The following is a 22,618-nucleotide window of genomic DNA, read 5'->3' on the forward strand; positions in this document are numbered from 1 at the left end:
AGACAAAGCTTTGACTCCTGTATATTGAGGAAATAGGACATGTCACAGGTTGTTTGGGATAGCCCTGGGACAGTGTGGTCTGCTGCTATGACCTTGCTGACACACTGTTCCTGCAATTATATGGGACCATGGCTGTGTTGGGCATAGAGGACTCTAGCATAGACAGTCATGCATCTGTCTTATGGCCCCATTGTTTGGCATTTCCCTCACATAGTGCAGCTGGTTTTGCTCCCTTGCAGCCTACTGCATATTATTGGGCTGCCAGTATTAGACAGAGAGTACCTGTTGTCCCACATAGCTGTTAGTTCTCTGCAGGTAGCCCAGTAGCCCACTCTATTCCCTTGCATAAATGCAGCAGGTCCATACATATGCTACCATAGTCTAGTACCCCATGCATTTGTTGTAAAGAAGAATGACTTACCTTGTGACTGCAGTAGTTGAGATAGTGCTTCAGGACTGACTCTGTCTGATGCACACAGTACACTGTCAATAGATGGTAAGGTACAGGATGTGTTATGTGGCTGGCATCCTTTTTACTATGCATGTGAGTCGGACTGAAGTGTCAGTCCCTAGGACCTTAGATTGTCAGTGCATGTGCTATACATTGCCTCTTTGCCAAGGCCTGGGCATACTGGGCATGCCTACATCTGTCTACAGGGACAGGGTCAGGGGGTTCCTCTTCCAAGTCCCTTTGTGGCTGTGGGGAACTTGGCATTGGTGTGGGGCTGTGTGTTCCTTCCCTGTGATGATCCTGCCACAGGTGTTTCCACTGGGTCATATTGTGTAGCATGGCACATACTGTGAACATCTGTGCACATGTGGCAGGAGAGTACTGCAAGGCTCCACCAGATATTTTGAGGCAGCAGAACAGTGACTTGAGCAGTCTAAACACATGCTCTATGATGTTCCTAGCTTGTGCGTGTGCCTCATTATGGCATTCTTCAGTAGGTGCGTGTGTATTTTTGATGGGTGTCATCATCCATGGTTCCAGTGCATAGCCAGCATCCTCCAGTAGATGGCTGTATGGGATGTCACCCCTGGCAAACAACTGGTACAGCTGTGATGCATGTCAGATATGGGAGTCATGACAACTGTCAGGGCTGCCAGTATACACACTCATGACAATGCCCTAGGCATTTCTCATGACCTTTCAGTTAATGGAGTGATACCCCTTGCGGTTGATGTACATTCTACCCTCATCATTGGGTGGTGCTTTGTTGTGCACATGAGTGCAGCTTATGGCACCCAGTACCTCAGGGTAGTGTGTTGCATGGTGGAAGAGATGCATACTGCTGGCCCTCTCTTCAGGGTTGTGGGGAAAATAAATGTGCTCGCTGGTATGTGTTTGCATGGCAGCCAGGAACTGATGGAGTACCCTGGATGCAGATGCCTGGGAGACTCACATCATGTCCCCAGTTGGTCTTTGAAAAGTACGTATAGCTATTATTCTAAGGGCTACACATACCTTTGTTTCCACTGTGATGGTTTCCCCTCTGTTGGATCTGGATCTGAGTTGAAGGCGGCAAAGCTCAGTGAGTTCTTGTAGCGTGCCCCTATCCACCCTGTAGCGCTCTACAATCTCCAGCTCATGTAGCTCCTGGAAAGTTACCCTTGGCCTAAACACTCTTCTCCTCCTCAGTCTGGACCTATTGTCAGCACCAGCATCAGCACTGACCTCAGCCTCTAGCCCATCCAGATATAACAGAGCAGCAACAGCCCCTAGCATTCTGTCAGTTAAAATTCCCAAGTCTGTACTCCAATGGTGCATATTTTATAGTGGTGTGCTGCAGATGAAGCCTGTGTGATTGGCTGACTATGATGCATTTAACCTGCCAAGTATATCAGTGAGGGGTTTGAATGGCCCACTGTTAGTGGAATGGGTCTTATCAGTCATTTAGACAAGATTGGCTTTCCCAGGCTATTTCCTTTTTTTTTTCTTTTTTTTTTAAATGCCTTCCCTGCTAAGCACTGTAAAAACTGCTCAGCAGTCAGAACACAGCCCCATGTATGGGCATGCTCAACATAGCTTAAACCAGCTGAACATATTCCCCACAGCTAAACAAAGCTTAGCAGCACTAGACACACACCCCTGCTTAGCTGAGCTGCACTGTGCACAAATAGGCACTGCAGAGCTCCAATCAGCTTACACTTATAGTGACATACCCCCTTTTTTTGTCAGCTACCTGTTCTACTGACACCAACACAGCTATGGGGCTACACAGGTTTTATCTGTGTACACAGTGTCCCATTTTTGATATTCAGTAACCCCAGCGCATTTGCATACAGATCCTTGCACATAACCTGGATACTTCACTATTCCAAGGCCTGCCTCCTTAGCAATCACTGACATCTACCCTTGTACATATTGCATCCAGGGCAGTATAATGCATTATTCTCAAGTCTTATTTTCAGTTTTTAAACATTTTAATATATATATTTTTTTGCATAACGACATGTTTGCACATAACTGTGCGCTGCACAAACATAATATGGGTATTAAAAAATATTAATTTACATTATTTTGAGTTCGTTTTTAGACTCACAGAGCATATGTTTGCACATATATGTGCCTACCATGACATTTCTGACCTTCTACTTGGGCTTTTACAGCCGCTGTTCAATTTTTACATTTCTGTACATGGTTATTTTCTGTGTACACTTCTGGCACCAGCATGAGTTCTGCACGGATACCTAGCTGCCTGGATCACAAAACACTCTAATTTGCATGTATTTCACCTGCTTATGAGGTGATTTGCACACCACGGACACTTCTGCGACCACATGCTTATGCACACCCCTCTGCTCTGTTTACTGGATCTCATGGCTGCTAATTTCCATGTTATATCCATGCCACTATGCCTACATGGAAAATCCATCTGTGTAGGCTTTATTGAATACACCCACCTGTATAATGGGAATAGCCCAGTCAACAAGACATAATTGAAATTAAACAAAAAAAAATCAATAAATTCATATACCCATGTCTTAAAAAATCAATACTAGGCAATAGCTTAAATGAATTATTTGTTCCATGAGGAGTGGACAAATTTTAAAAGAGTTATACAGCCACTAAACCCTAATTTTCTCTTCTACTCAAACAATAAGTAGATTTGCATCTTGCAGATCTGCCATTCTGGGCTGCCAGTGAGAGGACAGGAAAAGTTCTTACTTTCAGACTGAAAGTATGGGAGTATAAATCTCATATATTTTGCCAATGAGTAATTATAAAACCGTATGATATTAATAAATTATTTCAGGATTTTCATATCCAGTTATATTCAGGCAATGTCTTAAGCTCTTTGATAAGTCCACTTGTATAAAGTGGTTAAATAAATTACATTTGCCTAAAATCTTCTCATATAAATGCCTCTATTGTTGGTGCCCATGTTACAGACCAAGAAATCTTATCTTCCATCAATGTTGCATCCAGTCTAAAGCATTTTGATCAGATGGCCTAACCATAGACGTCTATAAACAAATAACACATGACCTTAAAGTACCTCTACTGAAGCTGTTTACACAAATATATAATTTAAGTGCCATTCTTTGCCTTCTCAAGGAACTGAATATAATAGTCCAGACAAAGCTAGACAAAAAAAAAGTTAAAGTGGATAATTATAGAATTCTGTTTATTGTTGATATAAAAGCTAAGCTTTATTTCAAAATAATTGTTTCAGGACTTCAGGAATACCTTTTCATTTTGATGATAGAGGCTCATATAGGCATTGTTAAAGGTTGATTCAGTACAGATCACCATAGACTATGATCTCTTTTATGCCACTTAAATTTCATATCAGTGGTACTGTCTCTCAGTATGCTATTAAACATTTTTGTAAGGCTTCATGTCTTTGCTGCATTGTTATAGTCCACATTACCATATGAAGGTACGCTCATACAATGATAGATAGTGACCTTTTGTGATGGCCTTCACAGTATCCTATGTCTTATTAGGAATTCCGCAGGAAATAAGTAAAGGGATAACCTTGACATCTTTTATGCATTTGAAGAAGCTTTGTAATCTGCCTGCTAATGATAATAGCATAATTTTCAAATGAGACACTTTATATTAAAATCTTCACTCACTGACATGATATTGGTTAGCCTTTCCACATTTCTAGGTTTACATGTACATAATAGGCTATGAGCCTTTAGACTAGTACAATCCCCGTCAATAGCCAGAAGTCAGCATCAAGCCTTGTATCTTGTATCTGTGAGGTTAACGCTTTAACCGTTTTGCTAGTCCTCCCCCACTACTAACATGCATGCTGTGCATCATACAGATAAACATTCTAAAGCATGTATTTGTTTTGCTATTTAAGCCTTAGACAAGTTTTACTTACTTAATGAATAAGGACTAAATTGACATTTTTGTTAGACACCAAATTCTTTTTTTTAGTGTATAATGTTTTGTTTATTTTTATGTTATCAACATTTTTAGTAGTAACAGATGCATTGATGTATTATTTTAAGCATACTCTATCACTACTTTTTATACATTTTGTTTTAATGGAATTTTTTTTTTTTTCAAAACAGGTTTATTGTTTTAACATACAAGAGAAATATCATAACAATTTTATACAAGTAATTAAAAATAGATATGATTATAACATTCAACAAAACAACTAAAGTATTTACAAAGACATCCACTACAATCAGATCAATTAATTAAACTAAAATACCATGCTATTGAAATTAGGATTTTTTTAACAAATTTTGTAAATTATCCCATACAATATAATAAGATGTTTTTCTAGTTGTTCTTGACCTAATTGTGTTTATTTCCATATGGCACACTATATTCATAACATTTTTAAATTCATTGAACGAAGGAGGTGTATCTGAAATCCAATTTCTGGTTATTATTTTCCTAGCCACTGCTAGAATAGACCATAACAAGGGAAGCTTAACCTTTTTAACACTTTGAGGTACAGGTGTGTTGAATAATATAAGAGATTTAGAAATAATGAAATTATCTGTAAAAAGAGCCTGCAAAAATTCATTAATTGACTTCCAGTATTCTTTCAATTTTATACAGTCATAAAACATATGAGCCCAGTCAGCATTAATTTCTACATTACATCTCTTACATAGATTATCTTTATTATTTATTTTATTCATCATCAAAGGTGTATAAAAAGATCTATGTAAACATGTCCATGTATAAAGTCTCCAGACAATGGAAGACGTAGTTCTATAGGCAGATTTCAATATATATTGTTTATCTTGTTGATTTGGTGGGTCCCCATTAATAGAAGTGAAATAATTCCAGTATGAATCTACACTGTAAAAAGTTTCTTGTCTGATAATTTTATGTATGTATGAAAGTTTACCTTTATCAGAAACTTTATGTTGTAAATTTAATATCAAGTAATCAATCAGTGTTGGAATAGATTCTTTAACTGTTATAGACATTAGATCTATTTTATTAATGAGATGTTGTCTAAAGGTCTGAACCTCTAACCAGCAAGTTTCTCTTAGATCAAATTCTTGTTTTAAGAAATCTAGATTTTTAACTTTATTATCAGATATCAACTGATACCAGTACTTTAGATCATTATCTATAGCTAAATGAGTTCCTTCAGAAGTAGATGACAAAAGCATACCCTGAATATACATTATAGGGAATATAATAAAATTCCATTCCCTATACTTAGGGTGCATGAATATAAAGTTACTATAGCTAATAATAATATTTAATGGGTAACAAACCATATGTTTAGGTGTAATAGTTGAAGTACAAAATTCCTTTAGTAACCATAACATGGAGTTATTTACAATCATATTTGTATGTGTTAAGGAGATTTTTATGAAGTGCATACTAATTAGCTCCCAATAATCTTTCCATTTTGCAACATATGACTGATCTATTAATAAAGTAATAACTTTTACAATAGAAGAGATAGTATATAAATTAAAGTCTGGAAAAGAAATACCCCCTTGAGACCAGCTATTAGTATGTTTCTTTAATGCAATCCTAGGTCTATTAGGTGCCCATAGAAAATTTAACATTAGTGTATTCAGTTTCTTGATAATTATTTTTGTAGGTGGAAGTATTATTGATTGTATTAAGTATAAAATCTTGGGGAATATTATCATTTTAATAATTGTAAGTCTCTCCTCCATAGTAAAAAACATATTATTCCAGGTATTAAACAGGTTTTGTATATTAAGAAAACAGGTATTATAATTATTATATATAATAGATTTAATATCTTTAGATAGTATTATACCTAAATAAGTTATCTGACCTGAATTGGGTACATATTTAGTAAAATCACTAATGAGAATATTTTTTCATGTATATATAGGTAGTATTTTAGTTTTTTCTTCATTGAATATTAAACCAGAAATACTTTTAAAATTCATCATTTTATCAAATAGAGACTGCATAGAAGAATTAGATCCTGCTGATGTAATTAGAACATCATCTGCAAAAAGTTGAATTTTGGATGTTGTATTTTCATCTATTTCAAAACCCTCTATGTCAGTACTGTTTCTGATCAAATTAGCCAAGGCTCCATTACTAAAGTGAATAATAGTGGAGAAAGTGGACATCCTTGTTTTGTACCTTTAAAATGGGTATTTTTTGTGAAACATATGTTCCTAGCTTAATATAAGCCAATGTTCCTTTGTATAAATGCTCAATTAGGTTTACAAATGCATCTGAGAAGTTTGTGCACTTCAGTAAGGTAAACAGATAGTCCCAACTTACTGAATCAAATGCTAAACTTATATCAAGACTAATAAGTGTTAAATCTTTCTTTTTCCTATTTGCAAAATCAATTAATGTTAAAGTTCTTCTTATATTATCAAAAGTATTTCTATTTACAATGAAGCCTGTCTGATCTATATCTATAATGCCGGGGATGATTGTCTTCAATCTATCAGCCAAAATACTCATAAACATTTTATAATCAACATTAAGTAATGAGATGGGCCGATATGAAGTACATCTAGTTGGATCTTTATTAGGTTTTAAAATTGGCGAAATAAATGTATATTGCCAAGATAGGGGGGGTTATTAACTCAGTTTGAGCCAAAATAAAAACCTTGTATTAATGAATATGCACTTTTAGAAAGGATTTTATATATCTCTGGTATAATACCATCATTACCCGGTGCTTTGTTTGATTTAAGCTTATTTATTTGTGTAATAAACTCTGTATATGAAATACTTTTGTCCAATAGTTTAATCTGTTGTTTATTAAGCTTTTTATTCATGTTTGTGGTTATAAACTCCTTTATTTTATCTTTAGGTTCCATGTTAATGTTATTATGGTTAATTTTGTGAAAGTGATTTCTAAATTCATCTAGTATTTCTGGTATACTAGAAACATTCTTCTTTTTCCTTAGAGAAAAGATTTATTTGATATGGTTTTGTTTATTCAACCGTTTTGTTTTATTTTTAAGTCTATGTAAGTATTTGGGGCTTATTGAATAAGACAAAAACTTGTATTTCTCTAAAGTTATTTTAACTTTATGAGTTAAAATTTCTTTGTATTTCTCATTTAGTTTGTTTATTTCTTCAATAACTTTCTTGTCCATAATATTTTCTTTATTATTATGTTTATAAGAGTCTAATTTACTTTGAATATCTAACAATTCCTTATCCCAAGATTTCCTTTTATTATTATACCATCTGATACTTTGTCCATATAGATATGATTTTAAGGCATCCCAAACATATACAATGGAGACTTCAGGAGTATTATTTATGTCTAAAAAATGTTTTACTTCTGAAAGTATATATTCTTTATAGTCTTTTAGTTGAGTTAAGTATGCTGGTATCCTTTTGATCTGAACATTATGAGTATTTTGTATCACAAATTCAAAAACAATTGAATTATGATCAGATATAGGACATGAAATGATTTTGGAATTAATTAAATCTGTTACCATCTGGTTAGAAATAAAGACCCTATCTATTTTTGAATACGTTTTGTATCTGTTAGAAAAAAAAGTGTATGGTAATGATTTTGAATCTATCTGATTATTAATATCATTCAAATGATAAGAATTAGCAAAATCATTTAAATGTTTTGCATTAGATGTAATTCTTCTTTTTCCTGTAGTGGTAGTATCACTTTCATGTAGTATACAATTAAAGTCACCAGCTAAAATAATATCTCCTATAGAGAATGATATGATCTTATCAAGATGATGTTTCACTGTATTAATACCAATTCCAGGTATCCAATATACATTAATTAAAGTGTAAGTCTACCCATTAATTTGTATTGTAACCATACAAAACATTCCTTTGTCATCCTGATAAGACTTAATGGTTTTAGGAATGGGCATACTTTTATTCCATAAAATAGCCACTCCTCTTTTTTTCTGAGTGTGCTCTGAACTAACCAATACTGTATATTTGTTTGTGGCTAGTTTATCAATATCTTTTTTCAAGAGATGGGTTTCTTGCAGGAAGACTAAGTTGACCTTATGTAAATTGATGTATCTTATTAGGCTTGCCCTTTTACACGGATTATTCAATCCATTAATGTTTAAAGGAATTCCTTTTAAAGATGTCATTTGGCATTTTTAAAACTTAAGAATCTTATGATCAAAATAATAAATAACAACATAAGTAATGTTACATCTCCTCCTTTAGGTGTACCTTTAAATATAGCTGTATTTATTGAATCTCTTATGGGATTTTATATAGGATTCAATTTTGTTTGTAGTGACAATGAGTGTACAAAATATATTGTGGATGTCAAAACTATATACATATAACAATGAACAAGTGAAAATAATGTAAGGATTAAACCTTGCATCCAGCCTGGAGTTAAAAACTCCAACTTAGAGTAGTATTTACCACTCAAGTTAACCCCCTACCCTAAGCAGCAGTACCTCAGCTACCACCTTATCAATTTAATACTGTTTATATTTAACTTAAATTAACGGCTTTCAATTCAATTATCTAGCAAGACAAGACTACACATTTGGTAAAACGGCATCATATAAACTACAATAAATTTTTTTTTTTTTTTTAAAAACTATTCATACGACTATATACATCTATGTAATATAATACACTTGTATTCAAATAGCATTCAAATAATCTTGATATTAGGAACCAAGAGGAGAGAGAGAAATAAAAGACGTGAAAGAGGGGGAGAGAGTGAAAGAAAGAGAGAGAGAGAAAAAAAAAAAGGAAGGCATATTTACATATTAATTTATTCAAAGTAGACACCAAATTCTTGAGTGTTCAAATGCACATCATTTCTCTGAAGTTGCTATCCCAGGCACTGATGCCACATGAACATCAGTAGGAACTATTATATATGATATATTGGTCTGAGCCACATAGTAATACATTAGGCTATATTACTAATGGCAGCAGATACTACGTTTTTTTTGGGGGGGTACTTTGCTAGGCAATCTGCAAATGATTTGAAACTGTAAATTTTTAGTTATTTAACTGTAAATGTATTCTTAATGTATGTTCTGGTATTTTATTAAGTTCTTAATATTTTGAAAATTTATAAGAAATTGTAAGTTGCAAACAAAAGGAGTAGCTGTTTAACTGGTAATAAAAAAAAACAGAAAGAAATACAACTAAACTGCTTCCAAAATAACAGAAAAGCAGGAACACATGAAGTAAATACTTCCATACATTTTTAATGCAAAATAACTTCTCATAGTTTATTTTCTTTCAATATAGTGATGTAACCAACATTTAAATTATTTTTCTTTGTACTTTGTACTGGAATTAACTTTTTATTCCACAATCTTTTGGGGGATTTGAGGTGAAGAAAGTGAGAGATAGACAAATAGATAGATAGCTAGACAGATAAATAGATAGGCAGATAGACATAATGACAGAGATATGACTGCATTTTTATTTTTGCAATGTTAAAATATTTTTTGGTTTCTTTTACAATTCCCTTTAATATGTACATAAGCGTCATGCATACCTATAATGCCAGATGAATTTTAAGGAATACATTCTATGGGTATTTCGGCATTAGGAGTTGCTTTCTCATATTTCTTATCCCCTCTAAAGTATTTTTACACCTCTACTTAGTGGATGTCTATCACATTTATAAGCCTTTCTAAACTAATTTGCATATAAACAATAAGTATGTCCTATATAATTATGCCTGGAGGCATGATAGATGATCACTACATAATGCAGGGTAGCAACTGCCTCAAATTTGGGACAGAGTCACCCAAATGATAATTATGCATCAAACATTACAACTACACTTTTAAAAGTCTTTGGGTGCTGCTAGATTCACTGACCCCAGGAGCCAGGAGCTGAAGTGATGCTTCAATAATGTAGTCGCTCCTTCTTCTTTAATAAGCCATCACCATCCCCTCTTCTAACCTCAAAATGTATTCTGTTGACAGTAAAGGACACACATTTCTTAAAGACTATTTCACACAAGAAGTGTAATGTCTACATGAATACTTTTTTGTTGCTTTATTCTTCACAGCATAGGAATATATATAAACCTTACCTGACACCTTGCCAGGCAACTTACCAATTTCAAACTCCTTGTAATGATCATACTCTCAATACAGATATCATAATGTGTTTGTAAACCGACGGTTTCATTCAAGTAAGGGAAGACAATGTAGGGGCTAGCGTTTTTAAGATATTATTTAAAACTGAACCCAGAAGGGAACGTCTCACGTTCTTGTGTGTGTGTGTGTGTGTGTGTGTGTGTGTGTGTGTGTGTGTGTGTGTGTGTTTGAATAAATTTCATATTGTCTTCAGGAGTGTGGCTGTTATTTGACATATCCAGTTCTCTGAATCGATCGTACCACCACAAGAGATTTTTTTGTTATAGTTTTTTGTATAAATACCACCTTGGGTCTCCCCTGAAAAGTGGCTACTAGCCTAGTGGGACTAACCCTGACAACAAAGGATAAATAAAATAAAATAAATACCTTTCTTGTATGGATACACATTCTTTTCTCATAGTTTTAAAAACCTCAAAATGACTGCTTAGAATGTTCTGTTTATTTTTTACTATATTTCTAATGTTGTTACAATCGACTCAGCATTAAAAAAAAACCCTACCTTAATGGGACTTGTCTCTCTACCTCTCTTTCCAAATTGTTATACCCGAATAACAAAATTAGTTTGAACACAGATGTCCTTTGTAAAATCACTTCCCTGAAAATATCTTCTATGTATTTGATCTCATACAGTCTCCTCATGAACAATTGTCTTAGACTATTTAACTCTCATAGAAAAAAAACTGTAACCAAATGGGTCTATGTAGTCCTGGGAAAACAAAGCAGCAATAGATGTATGGAGTATCAATAAATCACCTAAGAGTTGCTAAAAATGTTTTATTCCATAAATCAGTCTTGAAGAGTGCTTTCGTCCCGAGGTTCTTTAGTCTCAGGACTATGTGGAGCCATTTGTTTACAGGTTTTTGTGTTTGGTCACATGGCAACACACCCTTGCTTAGTTCTCACAGAAAAAAATCTGATTTGCTGACTCTTTGTGACATTATTCTTCCTAAAATATGGATGACAACTCTTAGCTTATAAATACTTTTGTAAGAGTTGTTTTTTTTTTTTTTTTTTTGAAAACTGTAAATCACATAATGTGGTCTGTCCTGACAAAATAGATCTCAGAATCAGTGAGTATCCTGCTGACTGAAATGTTTGCTGCTAATTCCAAAACATTTGTTGAATGATTCAACTAATTCAAAGTTTAAAAAAACGAAGAACAAAACATGAGAATTAGTATCTGGCCAGATGAGGAATGTATGATCAGAAAAGCATGAATAATACTTTGCCTTATCATAACATTTTGAATATATACACATATCCTTTCCCATTCACTTAATACAATGTTTGTAAAGGTGGCTGCAATAGTTATCCTCATGGCCACACCTTTTATTAGCAATAATATATTTTTTCACAAGCAGAAAGTAATTATTTAATGAAATGGATCAAACAATATACATGTTGTTTGTCATTCGGCTTTTCCTGGTTAGGGGTCACCACAGCGGAACTCCGGTCCGCTAATTATTGGCAGTAGATTTTCATGATCGCCAAGGTGCCAGCTCAACATTCAACCTTCAATGAAAGCACGACCATTTATGCATGTCTTTCGAACGCCCACCCAACTGTGGGTCGGACATGCAGACTCCACACAGAAGGCACTCCCCGCACTCTAGCCGAGAATCGAATGGGAGAACCTCTTGCTGTGAGACAACAATGCTACCGCTGCACCACCGATCAAACAATGTACATAATGTGTCTAAATCTGTTCTGAGGATAGCACATCAGTTCACCACATGTATCCTAGTCCAGCTGCATTTCATGACATGAATAGCACTTTCTCTGAACTCCATACCCATGGTCACAATGTGTTTCATATTGCATGTAGGGTAACAGTGTAATGATGTCACATTTCAGCAGTTTGTTGTAAGTCAGAAGTCTAAAGTTAGAATAGAAGAAGTAGTTTGTCAAAAGGCATGGAAATTCCTTACACAAAAATGCAAGACATTACCAGTTAGGACTTGATTTTCCAATTTAAATAGCAATGAAGTAAAAATTCCAGCAGAGTGATGTCATATTTCTTCTTGCCACTGTGCAAATCCCCCACAAATGTTTAGGTACTACCTGCAGATTTCCTGCTCTCATTGTTGTCCCCTCACTCTGCTTTCTTTACAAGAGTTAGTTAACAGTAACAAGTCTTTTCTCTACACAAAGCGATCTTTAGGTGTGCAGGGAGTATAAGGCATGTCTAAGACTTCAGATCATGTGGTTGACAGAATACATGATATATGAACTGAGCTTTTCAGTGTAGGCTGATTAATCATGGCTGTTTCACTAAACATATCTGAAAGCACACATGGGATTCACGGCACACTTATTTGTGCATATATTTAGGCAGGCAGGTCTGACACCTCCCTGGTCACCCACAGAGGCATCCCATACCAATATTACTAGCATGCCTATACTACTGCTGTGCTGATATATAAGGTTCAGTTATGGTGGCACTGCGATTCTGCAGTAATGTTTATGCACGGTAAATGAAAGCAATATTTCATATACAGACCTGACGCGCTAGAGTTCATCTTCTTTATAAATATAACTTTTATACATAATGGTATATTAATACAGTTTTCTATGTATTTTTTTTTCTTACATTATTGAGGTGGGTCATATCGATCACTGTGGTGATCCTTAATCTTATTTCTTGTCTTAATGCCAGAATTTTAGGCTGTATGAACACTATAATCAAAAAATGACAAATGTGACTCTTACATATTTTCTTTGCTTTCATGTGTAGATCTTTTGAATTTTGTTATGTAAGGTCAGGTGGTGTGAGATGAAGCTCGCATGAAGGGGTTTCACATCTGCATGTCAAGATATATTCCTCTTATTAATATAATATAATAACAACTACAAGTAATAGCTCAATGGTTCTAAAACTAGGTGAGTGACAGAGACAGGATGTATAACAAATGGACTGCTACAGTGCTGGGACCTCTGCTACTCTCTCTGTTAATTAAGAGTCTGCTTTAGAATCTCCGTATGTCAGTTGCACACTGTACATCAGTGATACTGACATAAATCATCCAATACATCAAATAAACAGTTACAAAATAATCTGGGTCGGGTCTGACATTGGATCACTTCTAAAAATCTAATTGTTCATAGCCTGATGTTTGCTGAACTCAAAAGAAACTTGCATAAACTTAGCCCCTAAACAATAAAAATACAGAAGGAATATCTATGCTGTCAACTGAACATCTAAGGTAACTGAATATTTTAAATAGCAGATTGTCCTTTGACAGATATTTAGAACAACAGGTTGACAGTTGTAAAGTAACTAAAAGTATTGTATCGAAACACCTACCTGCCTAGTACTGAAACTTGAGCATCAATGGCCCAGACACCCAAATTCCATGCAGTTAGCATGGTCTGCCACCAATCTGTCTAAACAGCAGCAAAATATGACTACCTTTCAAACAAAATACTCACATCCATCAGTTATCACATAAGAGGGAGCATCACTGGGATACCATGCAGAAAATCAAATGGGAACGAGTTTAGGCAAGAGCACATTGTTTTTACTAAACACTCTAACTTAAAAGTTATTCAATGAAAACAACTACCAAAGTGAAAAAAAAAAACAAAAAAAAAAACAGCACCATGCATAATATTCCAGTACAACCTAAGATGACAACAGCAGCCATTTACCATGGCAATGACTGAATTTTCTACAGAATTTCCACTGTAGCATGAAATACTGTACCAGACAAAGGTACTTACATATTATCGCAACCAGATTTTGCGATGTAGTGTACGTTCCGCCTTTAGTTTAAATTTTAGAAAAGACAGTGCATTAGGGAAGGGTAGTGTGTTTAAAAGTATGCTGGGATATTGGTGGGTTTTTTTTTAATGTTTTTATGGGTAAATTTTTTTGGATAGGTGCGTAGTGTGCTGAAAACGTTGAGCATTACGTTGGTACATATATTTATACGTGAACTTTGAAGGTGCTTTCCATTTCAGAGATATCGTCCGAAGGAGATGGTCGCATAGGACTTATCGAAGGATTTTACCGATTTTGGCTGTCGTTGGAAGGTGTTCGTATCGGAAGGAGTTATCGAAGGATTTGGGGATCGTTCAAGGTGCTTTTCCTTTTGCATATATCGTTGGAAGGTGTTGTTCATTTTGGAGCTATTGAAGGAGTTGGGAAACTATCATTGGAACTTTGTGGTGTTTTTGGATATATCGTTGGGACAATCTGTGTTTTTGGACTTTGGGAGCTATCGTTTGAACTTTGTTTGGTTAAAAAGGATTTTTGGATTTATCATTGGGGCAGTCGATGGTATTTTTTAATTTGGACTTATCTAAGGACTTTGGGAGCTATTATTGGAACTTAGTTTGGTTGCAAAAGACTTTTGGAGCTATTGTTGGGTTTATCGAAGGAGCTTTTGGTTTGGGATTTATTTTTGGATGTGTTACACATGTGGAGATTTATTTTTCAGCTGTATTTTCCTTTATTCAGTTCTTGGATTACTTAAAAAAAAGAAGAAAATGGAGACAAGGTAAGTGATTGAGAAAAAGTATTTAATGGTTAAACCTGTATTTATTAAATGGTACATATGCTATTTAATATAAGTAAATTCAGAGTACTGCTTTGCTTCTTTCTTGGTTGTAATGTATATTTGGTATATTCAAATGTCATTAATTTTCATAGCTGTTAGGGCTCTACTGTTTAATATTGTTAATTGTGGATTCTTCAGTTGGCTGTTGTTATATTGGTTGTCAGTGTAGATAGTTCAGAAGATGTGAATTGTTCACTGGCTGTTGTTTTGTTTTTTACTGTTGAGAGCTTAGAAGTAGTTGGCTGGTTAATTGGTGTGTTACTTGTTGGTATGGATTTTCTATTTTTTTTGTTAAGGAAGGTTATTAGTGATGGCTTTTAATAGTTCTTCAAAGCAGTCTTTTGAATGTGATAGTTGTGTTTCATGCCACATATATAAACAAGATAGGAATGTAGATGGTGACATGCAATTCCTTGTTGTTTCTTGTTTCTCTACTTTACTGAGCCCCACATTCTTTCTATATGTTGTGTATGCACTCAAGTGTCAGGGTCAACAAAATTGTAGCTGTGATTAACTTTGTCATGGCTGAAGCCAGCTTTTTCTAGTTGTTTTGTTTGGTATGCTTTCCAGGAGTCTGAGTATATAATGCTACCTTCTTTGATGTTTTTTTGTATTTGGTCAAACAATGTAGAGGCAGTTCTATCAGGCACTTTTACTACAAATGTTTATTTCGTTTCCCTACAGGTCCCTCTGAAAATCCACTGTTGAGGTAGGATACGACCGCTGTTATTTTTCTGCCGAGTAAATAAACTTTCGTCGATTTCCACTATATGCCCTGGCCCTCCGATCATTTTCTTCTCTTGTTTTTCCAACTCCATGGTACATACATCCCTTAAATAATTACTCCAGTCAATAACTGTTTTGTCAGCCATATCCAATTCTTCACGACAGAAATGAATGCTAGTTAACTGCTTACACCAACAGTATATAAAACGTACAGCAGTTATAAAAGAAATTCTACTTCCTTCAAAAAAGTTACCTTCCCGAACTCCTATATGCTGGTAGCATTTAGCAGAGTTGCATTTCCAAAATATTTGTTTTCCATAGTATAATTTCATTTCATGTCCTGAACTGCATTCCTTAAAACTGTGTATAATTCCATATTGTTAAAATAACTGAATTGCCTCCTTATCCGTCTTAGGTAAATCCCACAATCGCATTTTTCACAAAACTATGACTACAAAAATCTACTTAGATGGTTAATAACTATATGCGTTTTCAATAACCTGTTGACTAGAGCTTTGACAACTTTTGTATAGCACGAGAAATAGAACACATAGAGAGATGCTTTACTGACATGCGTAAATAGCGATAAAAAAGGGTCAAAGCTATTTTAAAATGTTCTTTTCTCTGTGTTTTCAAGTTTAAATAGTACTATAAATTAAAACTTTTATAGAAAAGATGTTATTTAGTTTTAATACCATTAATTCCGTTTATTTAAGGAAAACACAAGCGAATACTTTTAGCTTGAAAATCTGGTTGCGATAATATGTAAGTGCTCAGACAAAATACACATAAAAAAGCAAACTCACTTTTGAACACTCCTAAAAGCATTTCTCACTTAAAAATATAATGTCAGTTGCCATGGGGAACAAGTTACATCTACAGAATTGTTGGCTAAACTACCCTACTTAAACCTCATGTTATACTCGGCATAGTCCATCCACAATTATAAACCCAGTGTTAAGTATGCAAGTAAGGAGTGCAAGTGTCATTGTGCATAATGTGATGATTTATGTACATCACATTCATGTGAAAAACACAATTAGAGTAACTATTGTGCTGTAAATGTTGGTTTTAAAAGTAACTCAGAAGGTAATCTGCTTGCTGGTGTTGCAGTGAAAAGCAATTCCTACCTCTTGGCTAACTGGATGGCCTAAAATTGTCTTTAGACCAGTCACTTACCTGATTAACAGTCAAATTAAGATTAAAAAAAAGTTTTGATGTGTATAGAGCATTGTGGAAAATGTGTTTTTTTGTATATACTCTTCACGCAGTGTATAAACATTCACCATTCATTGATGTTTAGTATATTGGTTTAAATTTGAAATATTCAGCATGAATGTGAATCATTACAAAGTAAGACTGAAGCAGTACTTGGGAGCTTTCAAAATAATTGAGATATTAAAATTAAATACTTTTAATTACTGAAGTGCAAGGAAAGTTTGGGATTTGCTACTATAACATATGTGCTATAAAATATTCACACAATTTGCATAGTATAGCCATACTATAAAAACATCCATTGAATCGATTACCATAACATACAATATCATACCATTCTTACCTGATGATTTAATTACAATTAAAACCTAAAACTATCTAATACACACACACACACACACACACACACACACACACACACACACACACACACACACACACACACACACACACACACAACATACACACACACACATACTCACACACACGTATGCACACAGACACACACACACACACACACACACACACACACACACACACACACACACACTCACATATATATATATATATATATATATATAGATATATATATATATATAGATATGCAGATATAGACATATTTCTTTTTTTTTTACCGAGGCAAGCATCCCTATACCCCAGTTTTGTATCACCACTCTGAATTTACAACACCCCAGAGAAAGGTAATAACTTAGTGAGTTATTCCCATTTCAGTAATTTAACATTAGGGTTAATTACCTCAGTTGAAATGTAATAATGTTATAGAACAAAGAATATATCAACAGAATATATTTTAGCATGTTACATTCATAATTATTGTTGTTTACATTGTCTGTGCAGGACTGGCATATGGCCTTTATTCGTAGTCATTAACACAAATGCATTAGGGAATTCAGGGACAAGTGCAGACAGGAGCAGCTGAGCTGTGATCTGTAGAAGCCATTTACATCAATTTGAGGTGTTCTCAAATGTAGTTATGTAAATGAGCAGATAATGAGATAGTAGTGAGAAGTGACGTAAATGTTCATATGTTGATTGAGGTGACTTTACACCATTTGCAATTCCTAGTTTTTCCCTTTTTCCTGTGCTTGTCACAGATATGCTATAAAAAGCAAAGCTTCTCCAAATGTATTTGAGTTGCTGTTGGTGAAAATACTACCTGTTATGTATTTATTTTATTTATTTATTGCATTTGTTTGCCAGGATAGTCCACTGGGCCTAGGTGAGCCCATTTTTAGTGGAGGCCCGGGGGAGAAAAGCTCCACATATATACTTAGTAGGTACAATAACACAAAATGTTTTTGAGAACTTTCAATTATTTACTGCTACTTTCATGTTAACTACTTAATTTAGTTGCTACTATATATCAAAATCTCTATTAATATTGCTATTAAATGCTTTGGATAACTTGGAGCTTTTCTCCCCGGGCCTCCGCTGAAAATGGATATGCATCCAGTCGGACTTTCCCGGTTAACAAATGTAAAATAAAATAAAATAAATAAACAATACAGAGTGACATACAATTACAATAGAGTAAATATCATTGACACTAGTCCAAAGTATAGATAGCCACACTGAAAAGAAGATAATATAATAGCAACATTTCAACTATTATATACATATTGTTGCATTTTTACATTGTTGTGAATTATTAATATTGAAGGCAAAATTGTCTGCTAGGTTTTAGCTCTGAGATTAATTGTTATTGGTTGAACGTATTAGCAGCTGAGATCTGCCAAGACAGAGAGCTCATGCAGTTGTTATGGTAAGATAGTGAGGAAAATTATACGAGTATTGTAATAGAATGATGAAAGGATAATAGTGGGGGAGAGAGGTTATAAAGGAGGTTTTATTTTGGCACATGTACATGTACAGTGCCATATAGATGAAAGATGCTTTCATAGGGAGGTCTTAAAGAGAAAAGGATTGCTGATGGTTCTGGTTGAAGGTGGGAGGGCGTTCCAGAGTTTTGAGACAGTAAAAGAGTACAGCATTTGACCAGCTGAGAGATTTGGTATGTCAACTTTTAGCAGCAACTTTTTTTCAGATCTAAGAGATCTGTTGGGGTGATATCTCGTGAGTAAGGAGGAGAGAGAAGGGTACATAGATGGTTCATATATAAATTTATATGCTGTAGTTAATTGTAGATATGTAAGGTAGTGTGGCAATTCAAGCCAGTTTAGCTGATTTAGAGATTGACAGTGATGAGATGAATATTTTGAGTTTGTTACAAATTTGGCAATCTTATTGTAGCATGAGTTGAGTTTGGTTTTCTGAGAAGACTGTATATTGGTGAGGATAGTGGTGCCATATAGTAGAGATGTAAGCAGAAAGGAAGATGCTAAAGCTTTCTTAGCAGTGAAGTTAAGAAAGTGATTGTATCTATAAATTATCCCTAGTTTCTAATGTGTTTTTTTATGTTGTTATGGATGTGTAAGTCGAATGTCAGATTTTTGTCAATGGTGACACCTAGCAGTTTTGTATTTGGATCAACTTCTGTGATAGTATTAGTTAGGGACTGGACAAAGAATTCATTCCTATTGAGAGGGGTGTATTTTTTTGGGGGTGAATATTAGAAGTTTAGTTTTATTGGGGTTTAGACTGAAATAGTCGTTTGCCATCCAAGCTTCGGTAGATGCAAAGGCTTCCTGGTTAAGACGCTGCAGCTCATAAATGGATTTGACTGAGCAGATGATTGTGGAATCATCAGCATATTAGATAACAGTGCCATGGGTAAGACAAGTATGGAAGTTGTAATAATAGGAGGAGACCTAGTATTGATCCCTGGGGTACACCTGTACTTGTCTTTAGAAATGGTGAACAGGATTTTTGCCATATAGTGGCGTGTTGCCTGTCTGTGAGATAGTTAAAGAATCAGTTCAGAGTGGGGGTGAGATGCCTTAGTAGGAGAATTTGGAAAGTAGTAGGGGATGGGAGACTGTATCGAAGGCATTTGAGAGGTCAAGCAAGAGTGAAGGAACTAAGTAACTATTGTCATGAGCAAGGACTTCAGGAAGCGTACTGACTGTACATACTTCAGTATAGCTTTTCTAGTGGAGTGGTAGCAAACAGACACTAGGACCCAGGGAGAAACCCATTCTAAACTGAAAAGAAAAAAACAAAATACCGCTCAACTAGCCCAAATTTTGCAGGAAGTTCTGTTTTAGGTATGAAAATAAGGGGGTTCCATGAATTTCTGAATGAATATCCCCTTTAATTCCGATGTATCTTTTAGTTTAATTCACATCATCATATAGTGCCATCATGTCCTGTGGTGTGTCATCAATGTGGAAGGATGAATGGGATGCTATCTGGAGAGTAAGTGATCATTATCAGGCAAGTTACGTGATTAATAAAATTTGTGTAATTGCGAGTACGCGGCATAGCACCAAAACAATTTGGGAGGATTTCTGAAGTTTGTTTGTAAGGTTGAAGGTGAAAATACCATATTTTAGTTGTATTTGGATATAGGACTAGTTTAAAATGATCCAGCCAGTTTTAGTTTTTGAAAAGGAAGTCTTCGGGTCATTTTGGTGCTGTTTAGGTGAAGTAGCAGCTCATATTACTGTTGAGTCATTTGCAGTTTTGCTAGGTGAGAGGCTGTATGCATTTTAGTTATAAATATATTAAAGGGCAAAGGTTCTAATGTTATTTATTATGATGATGACAGCTCCTCAGCTTGGCATACACAATGAGGTAACTTGTAAATCAATTGATTGTACTGTTTGTTAGGCATAGTTCCTTAAATCTAAGAAAAAGCAGGGGGTAAAAAACCGTGTCAAATGCTTTGCACAAGTCTAAAAATAGGAATGCTGCCATTTTACCCTGACTTTTTTCTGTAACAAACATACTTTATGAAAGTAAGTAATGCTGTTTCTGTGCTATGGCCTGGCCTAAAATTATGACTTGTTGTGTAAAGTAACTTGCTCTTTGCTAGGTGGTTGACCAGATGTATGTGATCATATTTTTAAGTATTTTAGATAGGACAAGATGACTATAGGTCTGTAGTTTTCCAGTTGATGTGATTTGCCATGTTTATGTAAGGGGATAGCATAGGATTGTTTTTAGACTACAGGGATAATTCCTCTACTGGAGAAGCCCTACATTTTTTCAATTTTCTGTGTTTTCTTTCCCTCTGCAAACTGACATGTTGATAGATAGCAGTGCAGGATTCTAACTGCACTTGTAATATCTATTATATAACAATCTCTCTGCCAGCAAACTTACATATATTTAAGTACTTGAGTATATGTGTGAGTTCATTTGTGTAGATGTGTGCTTCTTGCAAGAAAAAAGATCTCCTAAATTAATATTAAGGCATTGTAAGTTTGTCCTCCTTTTCATATTCCATCTCTGACTTAGCACTTTCAGTTCAGATGTAGTCCCATCCCCTGCTGATACTTTATTATATCCTAAACTTCTGTGAGATATCAGCCATTTTTAATATTATGCAACCATAACTATACCTGCAACACAACCATTAACATTAGCATTGTTTATAAGTGTATCACTGACTGCATAATGTTTAGATTTGATTCCCTATACATGGTCAAAGTTAAATGGCTGGAGCATTGGTAGCCTTCAGAAAAAAAAAAGATAAATGCTTTTCCTATAGGAAATCATTCCCAGTGCAATTTCTAATTGTGGTCCAACAATGATTGACTTCTTCAGGGAGATTTCTCCTTTCTTCACATTGGTGCGCACATAGAGATGATATACATAAGGGCATAAAGGGGTGCTTACTGCTCTCTAAAATAAAAAAAAAAAATGACTCTATTTCCCATTAGCTTTTTTATGACATTTTTTTTTTGTTGTTCTTTTAGAACTTAGACTTTCTGAAGTTTTACTGCACCTCGACCCTTTAATCTAGTGTTGTTGTTTTGGTACTTTGAGGACATCTGAAGTTTTACTGCACCCAGACCCTTTAATCTAGTGGTGTTGTTTTGGAACTTTGAGGATGTCTGAAGTTTTACTGCACCTGGACCCTTTAATCTAGTGTTGTTGTTTTGGAACTTTGAGGACATCTGAAGTTTTACTGCACCCAGACCCTTTAATCTAGTGTTGTTGTTTTGGAACTTTGAGGATGTCTGAAGTTTTACTGCACCTGGACCCTTTAATCTAGTGTTGTTGTTTTGGAACTTTGAGGATGTCTTAAGTTTTACTGCACCCAGACCCTTTAATCCAGTGTTGTTGTTTTGGAACTTTGAGGACATCTGAAGTTTTACTGCACCTCAACCCTTTAATCTAATGTTGTTGTTTTGGAACTTTGAGGATGTCTGAAGTTTTACTGCACCTCGACCCTTTAATCTAGTGTTGCTGTTTTGGAACTTTGAGGATGTCTGAAGTTTTACTGTACCTAGACCCTTTAATCTAGTGTTGTTGTTTTGGAACTTTGAGGACATCTGAAGTTTTACTGCACCTGGACCCTTTAATCTAGTGTTGTTGTTTTGGAACTTTGAGGACATCTGAAGTTTTACTGCACCCAGACCCTTTAATCTAGTGTTGTTGTTTTGGAAATTTGAAGATGTCTGAAGTTTTATTGCACCTGGACCCTTTAATCTAGT

The sequence above is a fragment of the Protopterus annectens genome, chromosome 14.part0 (assembly GCF_019279795.1).
Source record: "Protopterus annectens isolate FY-2018-M chromosome 14.part0, PAN1.0, whole genome shotgun sequence".
In the NCBI taxonomy this organism is placed as follows: domain Eukaryota; kingdom Metazoa; phylum Chordata; order Ceratodontiformes; family Protopteridae; genus Protopterus; species Protopterus annectens.